The sequence below is a fragment of the Lonchura striata genome, chromosome 12 (assembly GCF_050655825.1).
Source record: "Lonchura striata isolate lonStrDom1 chromosome 12, ASM5065582v1, whole genome shotgun sequence".
NCBI classification, from domain to species: Eukaryota; Metazoa; Chordata; class Aves; order Passeriformes; family Estrildidae; genus Lonchura; species Lonchura striata.
In genome coordinates, this window is record NC_140714.1 from 21,153,995 (window position 1) to 21,173,487 (window position 19,493).

A 19,493-nucleotide genomic window follows, 5' to 3' on the forward strand; every position below is an offset into this window, starting at 1 on the left:
GTGGGACTGGAAGAACTTTTAAGTCTCTCCAACTCAAACCATTCTGCATAAGAAAGCAAATATATCCTCAAAATAAAACTATTCGGACCCCCTCCCCTCTGAGGTTGGCAGTTCTGTGGGGATACTGTACAGAACTATGAATCAGTGATTTAAGGGAGAAGTGTGACTTGGGAGAGGTGTGACCTGTCACCAATTTAACTTCCAAACCAGGGAGGGAGTTAAAGCACCTTCAAGTGGGCTGAACACACCAGGGCTCTCCAGCTCCACCCCCAGCTCCAGCTGTGAGCAGTCGCTCAGGGGGACCAGCTCGCCCCTGTCCACGCTGGTCCGGCCACTGATCCTCAGGGGCAGCTCCAGCACCTGCCCCACGTGTGCCTCCACCTGCAGGAAGTGAACTCCATGGCGCTGGGCTCGCTCACGGACACCTGCCAGGGACGGAACAGGGACAGGCTGGGTCACTGCTCTGCTCCACGCCAGCCCAAGCCCACAGCAGCTTGGTGAGCTTCCCTTTTACTGCTGATCCTGTCATTCTCTCCTCTGCTTTACAGACTTTGAAGTGTGGACTGCTGTGTGCTATCTCCAGGGGCTATCATCACCAGCTGGGAGAGGTTTAGCGTCCATTAAAGAACCTACCTCAGACCAGAGATTTCACAGCAATCACAGCTTTTATTTGCAGGATCTTAACTACTTAATCTTCTGCAACTGGCTTCAGGATACCAAACTATATAGGACAGAATTAAAGATGTAATCTGTGTGGATTAACTACTCCTAAAACTACTACTACTAAAAACTGACTCACTGAGGTCAGTAAACAGAACCCTGAAGAGCTGTTCACACAGAAGGCAGCTCCTAACACAGGAAAAAAAAAAGCATTCAAAAATAATCTATTCAGATTGTGAAATACACTGCTCTGAAAGCTCACATGGTCTGAAGGTTTCTTTCTGTCTTCAGACTTTGACTCATGTTTGAGGATAAGAAGTTTTAGCTGAAAAAATCTTCCTCCCTGTGTCTCCAGCTGGTAACTGTTGCACTGCTAAAAAGCAGCATCTAAGGCTGTTCAGAGAATTATTTCAGAGTGAGTGTGTAAGCTAAATTCTGAACAGATTTTAATTCATGTCACACCCCTCCCTTTGGGCCACCATATGTACTGTTCCTGCATTCTCCTCGCTCCAAGCCACACACACTGACCACCATGACCTAAGAACAGGGGATGGTCTGAAGAGACACCACAAAATCCCTCTTGGGAGCTATGTTTTTTATTGCCATTTTCTCCTAATTTTCCTAAAGTACTGTTTTTTCTTGGCCAGCTCGGGTATTTGCAGCCCGTCTGCAGCACAGTGCTCAGCTCAGGTTCTTCTCCAGACAGAAATTTCCTTGTACATCCTGTAACAACTGTCACCCTTTTGTATCAAGGGAGAGCACCCACCTATCGCCCTACAGAATGAATTTCTAGTTTGGCTTGTCTGCCTGGATGGCCAGGCCAGGAGTTAATTACCATTTCATTCTTGCACTTAAAACTTCCAACAGGGAAAAAGGCTTGCCAAGGAAATCAGGAAGGGGCAAAAATGGGAGTCAGGTTAATGCACTGGACAGTGCTGGATTCCCTAAAGCACAAACTGAAAGGAATCACTTAACCTGCCACAGGGCAGGAAGTGGAAGGGGATTGCCTATGGCATTCTCAGTGCCTTTGCTGTTTCCAAAAGCCACATTCAAGAACAAGCACTGAACAATGAATCTCTTGCCTTCGTTTTGCCACAAAGCAGCGGATTCCGCACGTCGAACGCCCGAATAATGCTGACCCCAGCATCACTCCCCGTGCTCATCACTCCTGTGACTGTCACTGTGGCTACTGCCTGGCTAGAAGAGGACCAGCTGAAATTGCCACTTCCACCCTGAGCCTGAAATACAGAGGGAAAAATCTTGCAAACATTTAATCAAGGACATGGTTTTCACATTCCACAGCTTTGGATATCTTGCGTGAAAACCAGGAGTGCACTGAGAATAGGACATACAAAAAAAATAACACCTCAGAACTTGATAAGCAATAGAGAGATGAGAAGATTTCTACCTTTCGTTTTATATTCGGCTTCTTTCACACACCAAAACAAATGTCAAAAGTTCCATCAGAGTAAAACACGGGTGAACACTGGAGCTATTTTAAAATTTATATTGTTTTAATTTCTTTTACTTCCTCAGCATTTCCTTTAACCAATTTCATAATTAAAAATGAACAAGGTGATAAATCTTCTCTAGAGGGACAGTGTGGAAAACAAACAAGTCTAAATTATACAGGAGCTTAGCTAGTAATTTTTACCAGGGAAAGAGAAAAAAAAAAGAAAATTAAGAGGAGGGTCATTTCCCATCTTCCCATCTTCCTTTCTCAGAGCACATGCACAATCTGATTACAGAAGGACACAGACAAATAAACAGGCAGAGGTGTGTTACAGGAGATGCATGGGATGTGGTGAGAAAGGCTGAAAGAATCCAAGGGCTCAGCATATTTGTAAAGGTGTTTCAGTTGAAACAGGGGGATGAGCATAGTCTTAATGACTATGAAGTCTCAGGTCCCTGCCATAAACCCCAGACACGTCACTACACTTTCTGTCTCTGACAGTCAGTATGCACTGAGGAGAGAGAGGAAGGGTAAAGCAGCTTCCCATGCAGCTTCACCATTAGCCAGAGCCTGGCAGGAGATCCACACTGCTACCTGGGAGCAGTGCCCTCCCCAGGAACCTCCACGTGCCCATCTCGCACAGCTGCTCTGCACCTCTCATGCCTGTGCCCAAGGAAGGCAACAGAAACCATCTCATTGGCACAAAGATGAACAAAGCAACCCCCAACAAACCAGACAGCTGCCAAAGGAAAACCTGCCAGGCATTCTGGTACCATCTGGAGGGAGTTACTTCAGCTATCAACAGAATTTGGCTAGATCCAAAAATCCCTTTCAATTTATTTTCAGAGAAACTTTATTCACCCATTTGAAATAGCCTGACTGAAGCTATGCAGTGGGAGGCAAACTCTGATGGAGAGGCAGGAACAGTTGAGCTGTGTGTATGCTGTCGACCACGTGTCTTGTGGAATCTATAGACCAGAAGAAAGGTCTCAGTTTCAGCAAAATTTAAATCTTGGGAGAAAAATGTTTCTATGTTTTTATAGAAGAACATCAGAGTAAAGTAAGACAATTATTGCAGTACCATGAAGGAATGTTCTCTAGTGAAATACTTCATTATATTTGCAAGATAAGGTGACAATAGAACTGTGAAAGACATAGGAAACAAAACCACATTTCCTTTCCTTTACTGGGAAAATTCCAGCAGAATTATGAAGTACTGCAAATGCAGACTTAGTACTAAGAATTTTTGCCACACTCTGCTGGTGTGGTCAGGAATAGCATGAAGTAAACCAAACCAATCCCACAGAACAGACAAGTCGAGTTATGCAGGGCTTAACTCAGTGTAGCTGCCCTTAGACTCACAATGGAGAATGCAATTTAATCCTGTGAGATTGATTCTCTCCATGGAGTCACTGAATCAGTAAGGCTCTAAAAGACCTCTGAGATTATCAAGTCCACCACTGAACCATGTCTTCAGGTCCCATACCCCATAATTTTTGAGCCCTTCCAGGGCTTGTGACTCCACCACTGCCCTGGGCAGCCTGAGCCATGGCTTGACAACTCTTCCTGTGAAAAAAAATTGTCTAATATCCAAGCTAAACATGAGGATGTTTCCTCTCATCCTATCCCTTGTTACCTGGGAGGAGAGCCTGGCACCAAGTGTCCTGCTGCCTATTTGCTTATAGTTTACTTAATACAGACCCAACACTGAGCACCACTTTATGCTAAAAGGGAGAGGTAGGAGTTGTGCATCCAACACCTGAGTGCAGGGTCTGGGTATCACTGGCTTGAGATAAGAGTCTGGGCTGAGAAAGCACAACTTTCTTTTCCCTACTTAGACTGGAGATACTGGATACTGGCATACAAACCATTTGCTTCATGAAGCAAAAGGAATAACTGACAGCTTGGGAGCAAAGACACACTTAGTAAATATGGAATCATCCCTTCTGTAAATAAGCTGGGGCCTTTGCCTCCCTGGAACTTTGTATTAGGAGCACAAGGTGTGTGGCCACTGAGGAATACTGATGTCCAAGGCTGGCAGAGTGCTGCAAATTAATCTTGTCATGCCCTTCTTTGTAGTCACTTCACACTCCCATTCATATTTCCCATCCTTGCCAGCAAAGGGCAGCCTCTAATGATTGCTGTGGATCTTTGCATGTAGGATGCTCCTGGAATTCCAAACCATTCCAGGCACAGGTGCGTGGTGCATGCATGAGGGAGAGAGGAAGGGAAGACAAGAGGTACAAGTCAGTGGGGTTTTTATGTTTGTTGGTTTCTTGGTGCTTTTTTAAAACTGCATATCAACTCCTGTAACTAACGTCCCATGAAGTTCCTGCAAGTTACATTTTGGATGCCACTGTGCCTGAAGTATCCACAGTCAGCCCTAGATCAGTGGTGTCAGCCCTCAGTGTGCCTGCCTGAATTACACACCCTGCAGCTGGGTACTTCTTTGGCATACCTGGATGGTGTACTGGTAGACTCCTGCTTTTGCCTGCCAAGGAAACATCAGAATGCTGGGTACAAGCAATATTGGAACATGGATCTCCACATCCTGCTGGTTTCTCACTGGAACTGGTAAGGTGTGAACACCTCCATCCTGCAAAGTGCAAAACCACGGTGTTATAAATGGCATCACAGAGCTTCCCAGAGTTAATGTTTAGTCCTTAGGTACAGACATGTTCTTGAAAACACATCAGAGAGGAAGGAAAACTATTTAGGACCACTTATGAGCAGAGCTCCCAGTGAGCAAATAGCTCCTGGCAGCAAGGTGTGCCACTGTACTAAAGGAGTGCTATTGTTATGAAGATCCAGGTGCCCACATTAATGTAAAAGGCAAGAAAAAAGATACTCTTTCATTGCTCCTATTTTGAGACCTCACTTGGAGAACCAATCTGGAGGCTCAACACCTATATTTACTCTTTGCTCATCCCACTGTGTACAAAATTCAGCCTGAAAGAGCCCTTGCTCAGTCCTCCCTCCCAAACATTGGCCTTCACAGCTCTGCTGTCACTGCAGTGCTCCAACCCTCTGGCACAACACACTGTTACTGCACTTCTGAGGGAAAAACAACTCTCAAGGGATGCTCTTCCACTGAAGAGAACATCTCTGACACAGAAAATGACTGAGGTGTATCACATTGAAGGAGCTGCTAAATCCTGCCCAAGGAATCACTAAATTGATTTTACAGCAAATGGGTTGAAGTGTTGAATTTTCAAGCAAAAGCAATTCACTTCCACACCACGTGCCCTAGTTAGCCATACATTCAGCAGCCTGCCCAACCAGCAGAAAGTAAATGAATAGTAATTTGGAGAAATGTGCAGGCTGATACATTTGGCAAATTGTCATTCCAGAGTTTAAGGGCACTTCCCAACTGACAGCAAACTTCCCCAATGTAACTGACTGCAGAACAAGGTCAGGGTATGAGTGATGATCCTACCACAATAAAGTGTAAAATTCCCTCAGCCTGTGAGAGGCCCCTTGCCCAGCACAAGGATCTGCCACAAGAAAAGAAATCAGTGCTGTGCACCACTGCCCTAACAGGAGTTTGCCACAGGCTCGGGAGCAAAATCCCACAGTCTTTAATGTAAGCAAATCCTCTTTTGACTCAATTGGCAGTTTTCATGAAGAAAGGATTTTAGAATTTGGTTCTTAATCTGTTCAAAGACAGCTCAGACCCATGCCATTCTTAGGTTTCCTTTTGCCAGGAAGTCACTACTGCACAGCTCAATTATTTTTAGTCCTACCAGTGAAGCAGAGGAGTTTTCACACAGACGCACCCGGTCAACAACTGATGTCAGTGCAGCATCAATCATGGTCTGACCTGCCTTTACAGCCCTCACACAATGACAGGACCCATTCAGAGAGGACTGCAGCACCTCAAAGTGTTCTCCGGACAGCTCTGTAGTAATTCGGATCTTCTAAAACCAGAACATGAAATAGAAATTGCCACAGGTGACTGACATCAGTGGGGGACAGAAAGCCCTAAACATACAACAAGAAGTCAGTAAGCAAATGTTTAATCACACAGTTCAAAGACATGCTGCTGAAACTGATTAGAACTCTCCCTGTGGAAGTTTCAGTCTTTCAGTAAGATTTTACCTTTAGAGACATTAACTCCACAGAAAGTTTCTTTTTAAATTTCATGCTAAATGTAATTTAACATGAAAGTACCTATATTTATACCACTAAGTAATTCATATTTTACAGTATTTTTCTAATTTTTTCCTTCTTCAACATAAAAGAACACATGAATATACTGTCCCAAAGGCACACTACTAAGCTCTAGCTCAAACTCAGATCTGTATCCCAAAAAGCAATTATGAGGTGTGGGAAGAGTAGGCTCCTTTGCACGGTTGGGGTGTAGGGAGGCAGAGATCTCTGAAGCTTGCTCTTGGGGGAAGAGGTTTATTGGAGAATTCAGGGATGCCCAAGCCTCGTGCTCTCAGGCGTAGCACGTGGCTGGGCTTAGGAGGACGGGGGAGGGGAGAGAGAAACTGAGGGTTTAGGAGAGGGGAAGCCCCAGGGAGGGAGGGAGTCCAAGAGAGGGAGGAAATCCAAGAGCGGGAGGAAGTCCAAGAGAGGGAGGAAGTCCAAGAGGCCGCATGGCCGCTCAGAGCCCCCTTATCAGGGGCTCCCAGGTGGGCTGGGACAAGGCATGGGCCAATGGGGTTACAGACTCTGTTTTAGGGGCAGGTACAGAGGTGCGGGATGAACCACAATCTTTTGCAGGGTGGGATGGAACAGTCCATTTCACTCCAGGATTCATCCAAGGGTAGAAGTGACATCCGGCTAGCTAAAATAACAATCATATCTATCTATCCTCTGCAACAATGAGGAAATAAAATTATATTCCCCTAGATCAAATACTCTCAAAAGCAGTAATTCAATAAATTTATTCTTGTTGCAACTGAATTATTTTAATTTCGTTTCCTCTGCAGTTTAAGAACTATGTGTATTTGGTACCTGGTATATAGAATTAAGGAAGAAGCTCTTCCCTGGCAGGGTGGGCAGGCCTTGGCACAGGTGCCCAGAGCAGCTGTGGCTGCCCCTGGATCCCTGGCAGTGCCCACGGCCAGGCTGGACACTGGGGCTGGGAGCAGCCTGGGACAGTGGAAGGTGTCCCTGCCCATGGCAGGGGTGGCACTGGGTGATTTAAGGTTGCTCCAAGCCCCATCCAACCTAAAAGACATTGCCCAACTTCCATTTTTTTTCTACAGCACTTCAGACTCCAATAACTTCACATGAATCACCTAGAGTGCTTTATTTTTATAAAGTAACAACAACAAAACAAAGGAAAAAATGAAGAGGCAAGAAATAACAAGCTTTGCACTGTCCTGTCTCAATGTAAATAAGAAATCACTCAAATAATTCCAAAGCAAGTCAGGATTTAGGAGACAGTCACAGAAAAAAAGTATCTAAACATTTCAACTTACATCAGATAAATACACCTTATTGCTTGATTTATCATACACGTCAACTGTAATTTCATAAAGTCTGTCTGTTTCCAGGACCCATCTGTCACCTGGATAAACTGTAAATCCTGCAAAACAGGAAATATTGAACAGCACAAACCAGCAGCCTCTTAATCCAATGGAGAAAAGCATTTTGCTTCTGGTGCCCACACTCTGCAGATGAACACTCATTATTTTAAACTGCTGACTACAGAGATAAAAGAAAGTACGTAAAACCTATTTCACATTGAGCTACTTTTATGAATAAAATTCCTTTTCTGTGAAAGCTAATGCTGAACGGAAGCGTGGAGATACAGCATGAAAATCACAGAGACAAGGCCAGAACTTGCATGATTCAGCCAGAAGACTGCAGCAATACCAACCCAAATATGCAGGAGCTACCACACAGACAGTGCTGCTGGGCAGCCGGGACACCCCCTGCATGCGGATACCTGCGGCTCAGTCAAGGAACACATGGCTCAGCACGAGCCAAGATCAGCATTCTCCTGGGACTCCTCAAGCCTCTTTGGCTATTCTAAAGCTAAGTGTGCACTGCAAATAAACGTTCTCCCCACTTCACTGCAGGACATCGAGCACTTTGGAGAGATCTCACTAGAGAATATAATGACTGTAATGTAAACATTAAATAAAGCCCCATACATTTCTACAGTGACTGAGGGGAACAGACGTGATTTAAGTGATCTTTTGCCAACTCTCCGGGGTTGTAAGATAAGCTTGTATTCTATTTGCCATCTGTCGAAAGGTTGGGCAGGTTTTGTTATCTCTCCCAAAGACAATGGTTTGCCCCGTAGAGGCAACGGTTTGTTTATACACTATTGACTGACTCACTGCCGGGCTGGTAAATGTAACACCATCCCATTGTGAGGGGTCCCACACAGAGGGGGAAGCCAAGCACTCTATTATTGTTTAAAGGAGTAGCTTTTTGGGGAGAGAAGCAGCTCTCTCTCTCTCTTCGCGGGATCTCGCAGCGGAGCAGCCGGAGCACAGGGAGGCGGCGGCGGCGGAGCTCGGAGGCAACCCCGGCGCAGAGGAAGACCGGCCCCACTGCCACCAGATCTTCAGAGGAAAACTATACCCTTCAAAAGATCACCACTGCAGCTGCAATACATCAGCCACTGCAAGAGGAGCAGCTATCATTGCCACCGGACTACTACCAGCACCCCGACTCCTCAGGTTGTGGACATTATCACTAGTTTTTGTTTGTACCAATTGCATTTGCCTTTTTAAATTGTTATCTAGTTTTCTCCTAGTAAAGAATTGTTACTCCCATTCCCATATCTTTGCCTGAGAGCCTTTTAATTTAAAGATCCTGGTAATTCAGAGGGAGGGGGGGGGCGGGTTTGCCTTCTCCATTGCACAGGAGGCTTTGCCCTCTTTCACAGACTCCTGTCTTGTCGAACCAAGACACCAACTCAATTTGTTAAAGCATTCCAAGGCATCAGACAGCTGTGCTGAGACTGAATTCACAGCAGTGCTGCTTTCCACAGCTCCTGATTTCCAGACTCTCGATACAAATAAGGATAACTTGATCCTTCTGTGTTGCTAAGGGTGGAAAGCTTGTCTCCTGCCACAGAGTGGTGGCTGGAGAAGCATTCCCAAGGAAGGATACTCTTGTGCACCAGGATGAGCTTGGTTTGGCCCTGCTGCAACGCAGTCACCGTGGATGTTGCCTGGTCCAGCTTGGCAACTGGCCAGGAGGGATCTCCCTTGGGATGGAGGATGTTGTTCTGGAGCTGCAGCTCGTACTGCTCTGATGGCATTGCTCTTTCTGGACGTGAAACAAAACCTAGGAAACAATAAAAGCAGGTGTGGCAGTGGCTATCTGCTGCTAATTATTGCTGATTCTTTTTTACTGATGCCTAGTGCACAGATTAAATCAATATTTCTAGTGGCTTGTAAAAATAGCACTTCTGCCCTCACATCACACACACAAAACCAGTTTCTTGGAAAATTTAATGTCTGTGAAACTGCAGTTCTCAACTAATGTCATCTCAGTATTTCGACCTAACATTCAACTGATTTCCAGCTTCAAAAGAAAAAAAAAAAATAGCTGAAAGGGAAAAATGGAGAGAAAACTCAAGGCACTGCATTTTGAAATGGGCATAAAGCCAGATAACCCACATTTATAAAGGCTTCACTTTGTGGAGCAAATCCATTTGCCAATAAAACATTTTCTGTTAGAGAAGTTACTAATCTAAATTTGATTTAAGCAAGAAAGTCAGTCAATTCCTTAGTGACTGTCAGCAACTAAAATGACAGTGTTAGCTCTCATTTTAAGTTACCCCTGACTCCACATCCTTGACAAATCTGCAAGAGTATATTCTTAAGAGTCACAATTTTTTTGATGGAAAGAACTAAACAGCTCTATCACTGTGTGCCTTAGGAAAACAGTATTAAACATTAACATAGTAGCTTAAACACAATTAAAAATTTCTCAGCTGTTAAAAATTCACACAACGCATTAAAAAATAAAAATAAATAAGAATAGAACAAACCTGTGATCTTCCCTTGCCTCGGTTTCTGAACTCTGTACTGAATTGATGCTCCAACCAGAAGATAAATGTCGTATGTTGGATTTAAAAATATGTTTTCCAAAATAAGCAATCTGACTTCTGCAGGCTGCACATTCTGTTGATAGAGAGGGAAAGAAAAGTAACCACATTAAAAGGAGCTCATTTGTTTGAAACAGACCATGAAGCAGGAACTTAGAATCTGGAAGTGAAAAACATTATTTGCTGCCATTTTATTTTTATTATTTGGCTCTTTAGTTTCATCTTGACTTTTGTCACAACAAAATGCAAGGGACAGTGAATGGTACAGAGATCTGCTCTGTGCACACAGTGCAAGAATGAAGAAAAAATTCATGTTGATATGAAGATCATTTTGGAGACTACAGAAAAACAGATGCTCATTCACACATTCAGAAATCCATCCTCCCCTCTGACATTCAGAAATCTTACCTTATAGATGCTTTCCTGAAGTCTTGCCTTTAATTTACAACTCCCTGTTTTCATTCCAGACACCAGAATGGTATCTCCTTGCTTGGCAAATTTTTCCATTTCCAATATACAGGAAGGTGAGATGTAGGTGGATTCTAAGAACTTGAAAATACTGAAAGGTGAATCACAAAGTGAACAGAAAATTGTTAACCAACCTTTGTAAACCCACAGAGAAACATCACCAGCATCTACTCCCAGCCACTTCCATTTTTAAGCCGATTTAAGATACTTGCCTGGGACCAGATATCCCAGTTTTACTCATTCTTTGAGGTATCTGCAGCTAATTTCTGTGACAGATAAGTTTGTCTGAAGCTTGCTGATGAGCTATCACAAGACCGCACATGTTGTCTACAATTATCCCTCCAGTTTGTTCAGTAGGTGAGACTGCAAAAACTCTCTGTATTGTAGAAGAACTGATGTGCAAGACCCAAAGCTTATGTTGATAAAAGCAATAGCTCAACAAAGCCAGAACGCAACTCTGACCTCCCTCAAGAAGCCAGAAGGTATTTAACAAATGACTATGAAAATAGTCTGCAAGTTGAAAGCCTGTAGTAACTGTTAGAAATTTCAGTGAAAAGAGCAAAAGAGGGGGAAAGAATTTTCCATGAATGGGCAAATGACAGGAAATTTTGGAAAGAGGAGCATGTTTCACAGGGTGTCACCTTCTGCATGCACATGATCTGCTTGGCTTCATGTGCATGTTCAGAGAAAAACCAGTGGAGCCATCTGGAGAACAGTTATGGATATTAACATATTCCTGACAATTTATGATTTATTTTGCAAAGCTGCACCACCTGTAGAACATTTCTATGGTATCATAGTTATGCTAACAGTAGAGTATATATCAATATTAGTTTGGTTAAAACCACATCAGCAAATAGTTATACTGACAAAAAAAGCTCCTTATGTACCAGGACTTGGGATATCCTATCCCACTAAGCCATTCATTCTGGCTCTCACTTGTACCTGCAGCTTCAGGTGTATTATGGGCTTAGCAGGCTTTCCCCAGCCAATGCTGCTTCTCTAAGGCTGCAAAAATTAGTTTGTGTTTGCCCAGGAGCAAAGTCTTGCTGGCTCCCCCCATCCCACCTGCAGCGTATTTGGAGTGTCAGTTTGAGGATGGAAGCTGGCTGTTAACCATTCTGCTCTGTAGGAGAACTGGTTTCCCCACAAGGAATCCTCCTATTTCAACACCAGAATTAAGTGTCCACTGACACCTGAAACTCTTAAGGCTCAGAGAGCTCCTTTCTGAAATGGAAAGTGACTTTTTTTCCTTCAAAAGCGAAAAATAAAACTCTGCTGAAACCCTGAGATAACAATTTTACTGGTAAATCTTCCTTCTGCATGAGATGTTTCAGAAAGATCAACAACTGCATCTGTTTATTTCTAATTATTGCATCAGAGCTACCAGAGCTGCTCACTAACACTATCAGTTAAATTAAACAGAGAACAAAGTGCCCAGGCTGCTGAGTAGGTTAAAAAAACCCAAACTGAATCAACTGACCCTTAACATTATAATTTTAGGCACCAGTTCAGTAAACTGCCTAGATGTGGGGAAGTATTTTTTATGCATCAGACTGAACCAACTTTTGAGACCAAAGGAAATTACTTTACCGTAGAGCGTTGTGGGAATCTGAGAAGCAATCAGCCTCTGGGTCCTTCACCACTGTCCAGTCAAACACCAACCCTGCCAAAGTCCTGAAAGTGTTTCCTACAAATCAAACAACCAGATTAAAATAAAAATAGAGAACAAGCATAGAGTCTTCCTGGAACATAAACCAGGACTTATTTCCCCGGGAAATTTCTCTATTTTATCCCTACAAGAAGAACCATGAAGTACCCTTGAATTTGCACAACACCAAGCCACAAATCCAGCACTGCACATAGGACTAAAACAAATTTACTTTTTGTTATTAACATATCACCATATTACCATACTTCACCTGACATTCACGGTTTACAAACACAGGTGGGATGGGCACAGTAACCAAAACAGTTAATTCCACCTTTTACAGCAGCTTGACACGTTATTTCCCTTCAGTAGCTGTTCTAAAACTCCCTTGCTTGGAGTGTTGTGTGTGCACAAAACTTGATTGTTGTAAGCGTGGAATTCATATCAGATCATGGCTCTTTTTCTGATGCTACAAAAAGCAGAAGTTTTCTGCTCCTATTAAATAACAATGCATTCACAAATGCACTGACTCTTGTAAGCCTAAATGGTGTGTCCCAGAAGTGTTTGTGTAGTAGTTAAACAGATTGAGCAATAGGTGGCTGGTCTCAAACATCACCTCTGAACCTCCTGTCAGATACCTGACTGTTCACAAAAACATTCTTTTGCAAAATTCTTTAGACTACTCCAGTTCAAAAGAAAAAAAATAACAGAAAACTTCACCAGGTATGATCCAGAGAAACTCCTTAAAATTCTCCACTTGCAGGGAGCCCATTCCTGTCAGGAGTAACACAACCATCCCACCTTAGGAATGGGTTTTGTGAGATACAACTGCTCACTTTAAAAAATTTAAAACGTTTATTAAACATTTACAAAAACATAAGAGAAGGACTACTAAGGAAGAACAGGCCTGGGAAGACTCCCTGCCCCATGGCTGCCTGCCAGGTGGCTGCCCCATCTTCAAGATTGATGCTTCACCTTTTACATTCCTGGAGGGTGCATCAGCCACCCCTGGCCCCTCCCAAAGTCTGTCAGTCAACCCTTCTTTGCCCTTTATTGGTGGAATTTATGTCTTGTAGCTGCATTTGAAGGTCAGGTGTTGTCCCCCCATGCCACCCCAGCAATAAGCTTTTCCATTCCTAACTCTCCCATGCAAGGGTTATACGTCAACACCTATTGTGGTGGACCCCCACCACAGGGAATGACGTGCATTGACTCCATGTTTGCAGAAGGCTGAACAAAAGCTTTATTAAGCTGTCCTATATTACACTATACTAAAAATTAGGCTACTACTGTACTGAAGAAAAGCCCGTGACCCTTAGAGACAGCCCAACACAGAGTGGCTCCAGTTGGCCAAAAGGAATCAAAACACCATCACCAGAGTCCAATGAAGAAATTCCTCTTTGGTAAACAATCTCCATAGCACATTCCACATGTGCCAAACAACAGATGCAGCAAATGAAGATAATTGTTTTTCTTCTTTCTCTGAGCTTTCTCACAGCCTTCGCAGGATTTTCCTGGGAAAGTCTGTGTCTCTCACCATTCAAATGTTATGTGACTACCACACACGCCTTCTTTCTACCTGTCCTAGACAGCCCAGGCTGTCTGGTGGGAACAATAGGGAGTGGGGGGGAAGGGAACTGTGGGGAGAACAGAGAACATCTAAACAACAAATCACAATAACATAACTCTACATCAATAAAGCTTCTCTTAAGATACACACAATATTCATCCCTTAATTGTGAGAGCAAATCATCTCATTATCTATCTATTACAGTTTGGATGGAGACCAGAACTAACACCTTGCAAAAGGAAAAGAGGGTACAAGGTCCCTGCAGTCCCCTGGCCTAGTACCTCAGCCAGTGGGGAAAGGAAGAGGGCAGCATGTGGCCAGGAGTTTAAAAGGAGGCTGTGTCCTCCAAAACTTTGAGAGAGGAACCCCCACCAGCAGATGTCCCCATGGACTCTCTCCCTGTATTCAAATAAAGATGCAGGGCTCCTCTGGCTCCTTTATGGACACTGGCTTTTCACAGTGTGGTTTGTATGCACGCCTGTTTCCTTGTATCTCAGCATCACCAGCCTGCAGTGGAGATACTCTGACTTGCTGCCACTCTGGTCTGCAGGAGAAATGGAACTAATTTCCATTAAGGCCTTCCCAGAGGGAAGGAAAAACACACCCAGAGGAGACAAGCAACCCCTGCAGGCATCCAAACTTCTGCACCAGATGCCGAGTGAGTTGCAGAGGGAATGTAGTGGGTGCATTTCCCTCAGCCTTCCTCTGACACTCAGCAGCCAGGGCCTTGCTCTGCACATGTGTGTTGGATAATATACCAAGTTCAATTTTGTAAAATTTCTCTAGTCAGGCTTGGTTTGCCTTTGCTCTGGGGAAAGGAATTCTAATGGGTTTTTTAAGGGATGTTACACCACTCAAGGGAAATGAGTTGGACAACCAGGGCAGAACCAAGAATACATGGGGAAAGGAACAATCCATTAAGGATAAAATATGCTAATACAACACAAAAGTGGGAGGTTTATAGAACCGAGCATTGAAACAGAATTGCAATTGAAAGCACAATAAAACACAGCACAACACCTCAGTGCACAAGGGAAGAGCTACAGATGCCTCCACTCTGGGCTTCTGTAATGCCCTGGACACATCAGCCCTGCCCAGCATCCTTGTCCCTCGTTTGGTGAGCTGTGGATCTGATGCAGGCACAGTTCGGAGAAGGAGGAATTGGCTGGGTGCTCACATCCAGGGGGATTGTTGTCAATGGCTCAGAGGCCCAGTGGATGTCAGCGAGCAGTGGTGTCCCTCAGGGAGACAGCAAAACCATCCCTGGACACTGGGAACTCAATGTCCTGATGGTGCTGCTGGATAAGAGACCCCAAGGTGCCTCCAAAACAGAACTGTTCTGATCCCCAAGTCTTTCAGGCTTGCTCAGTGAACGAGCAGCTGGTTGAAGTGCAAAGATACTGAGAAACCACAAAATCCCTTCCCTAGGAAGAAAAATCTCCCCAACCAAACCTCACCTGTCTTTATCCAGCTCCAAGGGGAACAGACATGTATCTATATCTATATATCTATAGATCTAATCTATGTCTATATCTAATCAAGTAACTTCAGCTTTAAATAAAATCTCTTCATTTATCCTTTTCCTGTGAAGTTGTGTTTAGAAAGAAGTTTTATTTTATACAGATACATTTACTAAAGACATTAAATAACAGATGCTTTTAAGGTGTCCAATACTGGAACTTCAGCAAATTCCTCCCTGATTTCCTTTCATGAGTGCCTGCTGTCAGGGAGGGATCAGAAGGTCCTGTCCAGAGGGTGGGAGCAGATGTATGCCCTCTTCTCCAGGATCTGCTTTGCAGCTTTTTTAATGGAGTCATCCAGGTTTTCATCAGCATCTATGGAGAAAGAGATAAAAGTCAACTAAGGCACCGTAAAGAGCTGTTGTAAATTTCTTTCAAGAAGTGTTTTTGAATAAAATGTAAGTGGGAGTGCCAGGAAGAAACTGAACATTCCCTTCTGAAAAAGACTGATTATTACAGACTGAGCTTCAGAGAGCCAATGTCCAACTGGTCAGCACTTCCCAAAGAGCCCAAATCCCTAATTTCCATCAGTTACTTGTCAGGAGTATATAAAGAAAATACAGATTTTATATTTCTCAATAAAGAGCCCTGGCAGTTTGCTTTAGCTATGAAGTGAAGAGACTCTTCTCAACAGGTTCTAGGGCTTCTTCTTGTTTGAATTAAAAGCAAAGCAAAACTCTTCTGTTGGTCACATCAAACCAACATAAGTTTCATGAATCTGTGAAAGACATAAGAGTGTAAATATTATTTCATATTATTGAACTTACTGTTTTCCAATTCGCCCATGGGGTAATAAGGCCATCATTCACTATATCAAATAGGTGGAATAAGCACTGGAAAAAAAGGATTTTTTAAAACACAATTTTTAAAAAGGGAATGAATTCCATAAAGAAGACCATGTACAAAAATACAGCAATTTAAACTTCTCAGAGCCTGTTGATAATGGAGCCCTGAACCCCAATCATGTGAAATGGAGCCTTGGTGGTCCCTTTGAGCCCAGAACTGCCAAGGCTCAAGGCTGGGATGAGCTTTCACCCAAAACTGGCTCCAAGACTGAGTGGGAATCAATTCAGAACAGGGCTCACACAAAGAGCAAAGCCTCAAGGCCAAAGCCAAACCTTCATTGCTTGGATTTCTTCAAAAACTGAATTGGAGCAAATTGCCTTGTCCGGTAACATTACTGTTACCATTAAACTTTTCAGGAGGTACTAAATAAGCAGTGTCCTGTCCTGAACTGTGTTGCCCAAATAGTGTTGAGAGCTTGCGGTGCCTCTGCCCTGTGCCCCTGGGGCTGCTCCTGGCCAGGCAGCCTCAGGGGGAGCCAGCACTGGCTGCAGCCCCAGCGGCCCCCCAGGACAAGGCCCAGCAATGAAGAGGCCAAGGAAAGCACTGGGCAGCAGCAGAACCCTCAGCAGAGTGCTTTGGACAGCCATGGACTGGCCACAGCTCCCCTGCAGCATGACTACGAGTCAAGCTACCCATGCTATGAGCAGAGATACAAGAAAATTGGGGAGAAAATTCCAAAACTGACCGTCTGATCTCATACAGCTTCCTGATGCCAAGATAGCAGCCGATCAGCACAAGTGGCACAGTGATCAGTATCATCACTGCGCCTATCATGCAGGACCGATGCACATCTCGGGGACAGACAATTCTTGGGAGACGCACTGGATCCGGGGCATATATTCCTGTTCCAGTGATGACGTCTGTGGGAGCAATGGGGAGCGTGAGCCCGCGCTGTGCTGCACTGCTGAGCTGGCAGCACGGTGCATACGGCCAGGACGTTCTCTGTTTGCCCAGAGCTGGGGCCTGCAGGCACCTTGCCGCCCCTTGGCACAGGCTGTGCCCCCCAACAAAGCCCAGCAGGCCGGCAGGAGAGCCCGGGGCCAGCACAGCTGCTTGGGCCGTCGCTGCTTGGAGGGACAGGGGCCAAACCCATCCCTGAGCAGCCCCTGCCAGCCCTGGCCCTCCCTGCCCCGGGACAGCTCCCCCAGCCCCAGGGGACAGAGCCAGGCCCTGTCAGGACACACTGCAGCCTTGCTCTCCCCCTGTGGCCTTTCCCCATCCTGGACACCCCATGCAGCCACTCCCAGGTTTCAGGACGGGGACTGCTCAGCCTGGATGAGCCTGGCACAGCAATCATCTTCTGTGGCGCTGTCTGGCATCTCCTCCCTTCGTGTATCAGCGGTTGGAATGGAGCCGCTGCTTCCTTCAGGAAGTGCTGCCTTCAGCAAAGCCCTGTGGTCCATCTCTGGAGAAAGGAAAACAGCTGGATCAGGTGGAACCATTCCCCACTGGGGAGGTGGCATCTTCAGGATGTAATACTTGTCAAAGACATGGATAAGGATCAGGAAAAGGCCAAGGCTCTTGAGACTGCCACAAGGCCCTCCGTTTAACAAAAAGCTGCCCTTCCGGATCTGCCTGGAGACTGGGAAATTGCAGGGACTGCAATCCTGTGATGCAGTTGGGGCTCCCTACCAGCTGGTGCCAAATGCCTTCCTGCAGAGGCTGGGGAGAAGCTGCAGCCAGGCCAGGCTGGGAAACAGCCCTGCAGCCGTGAGAGCAGCAGCGGGGCAGCGAGGCTGCCATGGATCCCTTCCCGCTGTGCCGGGCACGGCCTGTCCAGATGTGCAGGGAAAGGCCCCGGCTGCTGAGTCCCAGGGGAAGGGGGAGGGAAATGCACCCACCACGGCGTCTATCCAGATCACCCAGCAACTGGTCCTGATATTTGGATTCCTCCATGGATTTATTCCCACCTGTATGTTTGTTCTTTCTTTGCAGGGGACCTTAAAGGAAAAATTTCCATTTCCCAGGAATGGATCCCACAAAACCCGGGCTCAGCCTGTGGGATCAGCAGGGAGATGCTACTCACCCCTGCGATGGATGATGGGCTTCCGAGCAACATCCACCAAAGGACCTCAGAAAGTTCTCCGTGCAGCCACGCCTGTAACTCAACAGCCACAGAAGCTTCTGCCATCTCTGCAGATCTGCACGGGCAGCACTGAGCCGCAGGAGCGGTGAGGGGATGGCCCAGGGCGAGGGCACACACGTGCATGTTTCTGTGCTGGCATCTGCAGCGATGCCCCCCTGGCCCAGCTTTGGGCTCTGAGCTGGCAGCTCTCGCAGGGGGAAAGGCCTTGACCTACCCTCAGCATCTCCCAGAGGCTCAATCCTGAACGTGGGTTGGGAAGCCAGATCACTTTTACCAACAGGGTTACCTGCAAAGAAAGGCAGGACAGAACAGCTCCTGTGATTCTGCTGAAGATTCTCCTTCAGGCCGCAGTGGCAGTGAGTGCCCCTGGGTGATTGGTGCCCTCCAAGGCACTCCCTCAGCTCTGCCTTCCACCCAGGAGCAGGGGCAGGGGCACCACGAGCCTGTGGTGGCCCCACACTGGGATGGAAGGAGCGCCTTGCGGGGCAGTCGGGGCAGAAAGGACTCCCCAGAGCTGCCAGCAGCTCTAAACCCAGCCCCAGCCAGGGCCAGGGCTTGGCAGCAGCAGCAGGAGCAGCTCAGGCTCCCTGGGGCTGGCAAAGGAGCTGTGAAAGGCTCAGCCCCGGGGCACAGCCCTGGGCCCGGCCCCTTCCCTCTCTGCTCTTCTCTGGGGCTGCACAGAGCACAGGAAAGGAGACACTGGCATTGCACATGGGTGAAAGATGGACAGCTAAATGCTCCTTCCTCCCGCTTACGGGGATCCATGGGATCACTGAGGGATCCAGAATATAGTAGGGATGGACTTCCAGAATTGAACAACCTTCCTACTCTTAAGGAAAGTGGTATATACGGGAGCTCTTGCCACACTGACCCATTGATTATACTCTAAGTAAAAATGGACTTTGAGAACTTGGCTACAGCATGTGCTAAGGACTTCAGACTGTGATCCAGAAGGATGAGCAGGGAATCCATGTTATGATTCCAATCTAGAAAGGGACCATAAAAATGAACTTCTTCCATGGTGTGCTGGGATTTCCTTTTGCCTTTGGGAACTGGCCACTGCAAGGGGCTTCGGTAAGGCCATGGGTGCCAGATGTCAATGGACATGGCCAAAGCTGCACAGGGGACTGGGGAGCGCTGGGCTGGCTCCTGGTCACTCTCCACCCTCTTTGCAGACCCTGTGCAACATCCCTGGAGGGGTGGCAGGAGTACCCCA

At 45.9% G+C, this 19,493-nt stretch overlaps 1 long non-coding RNA gene across 1 annotated transcript; it reads right to left on the bottom strand.

Moving 5' to 3' along the window:
* Positions 1–5,933: 5,933 nt before the first annotated feature.
* LOC146766316 (uncharacterized) lies at positions 5,934–10,622 on the bottom strand. Its single transcript, XR_014958198.1, has 3 exons — positions 10,080–10,622; positions 7,546–9,370; positions 5,934–6,030 (listed from the first exon to the last, which is right to left on the bottom strand). It is a non-coding gene; the product is annotated as an uncharacterized LOC146766316 (long non-coding RNA).
* Positions 10,623–19,493: the final 8,871 nt, after the last annotated feature.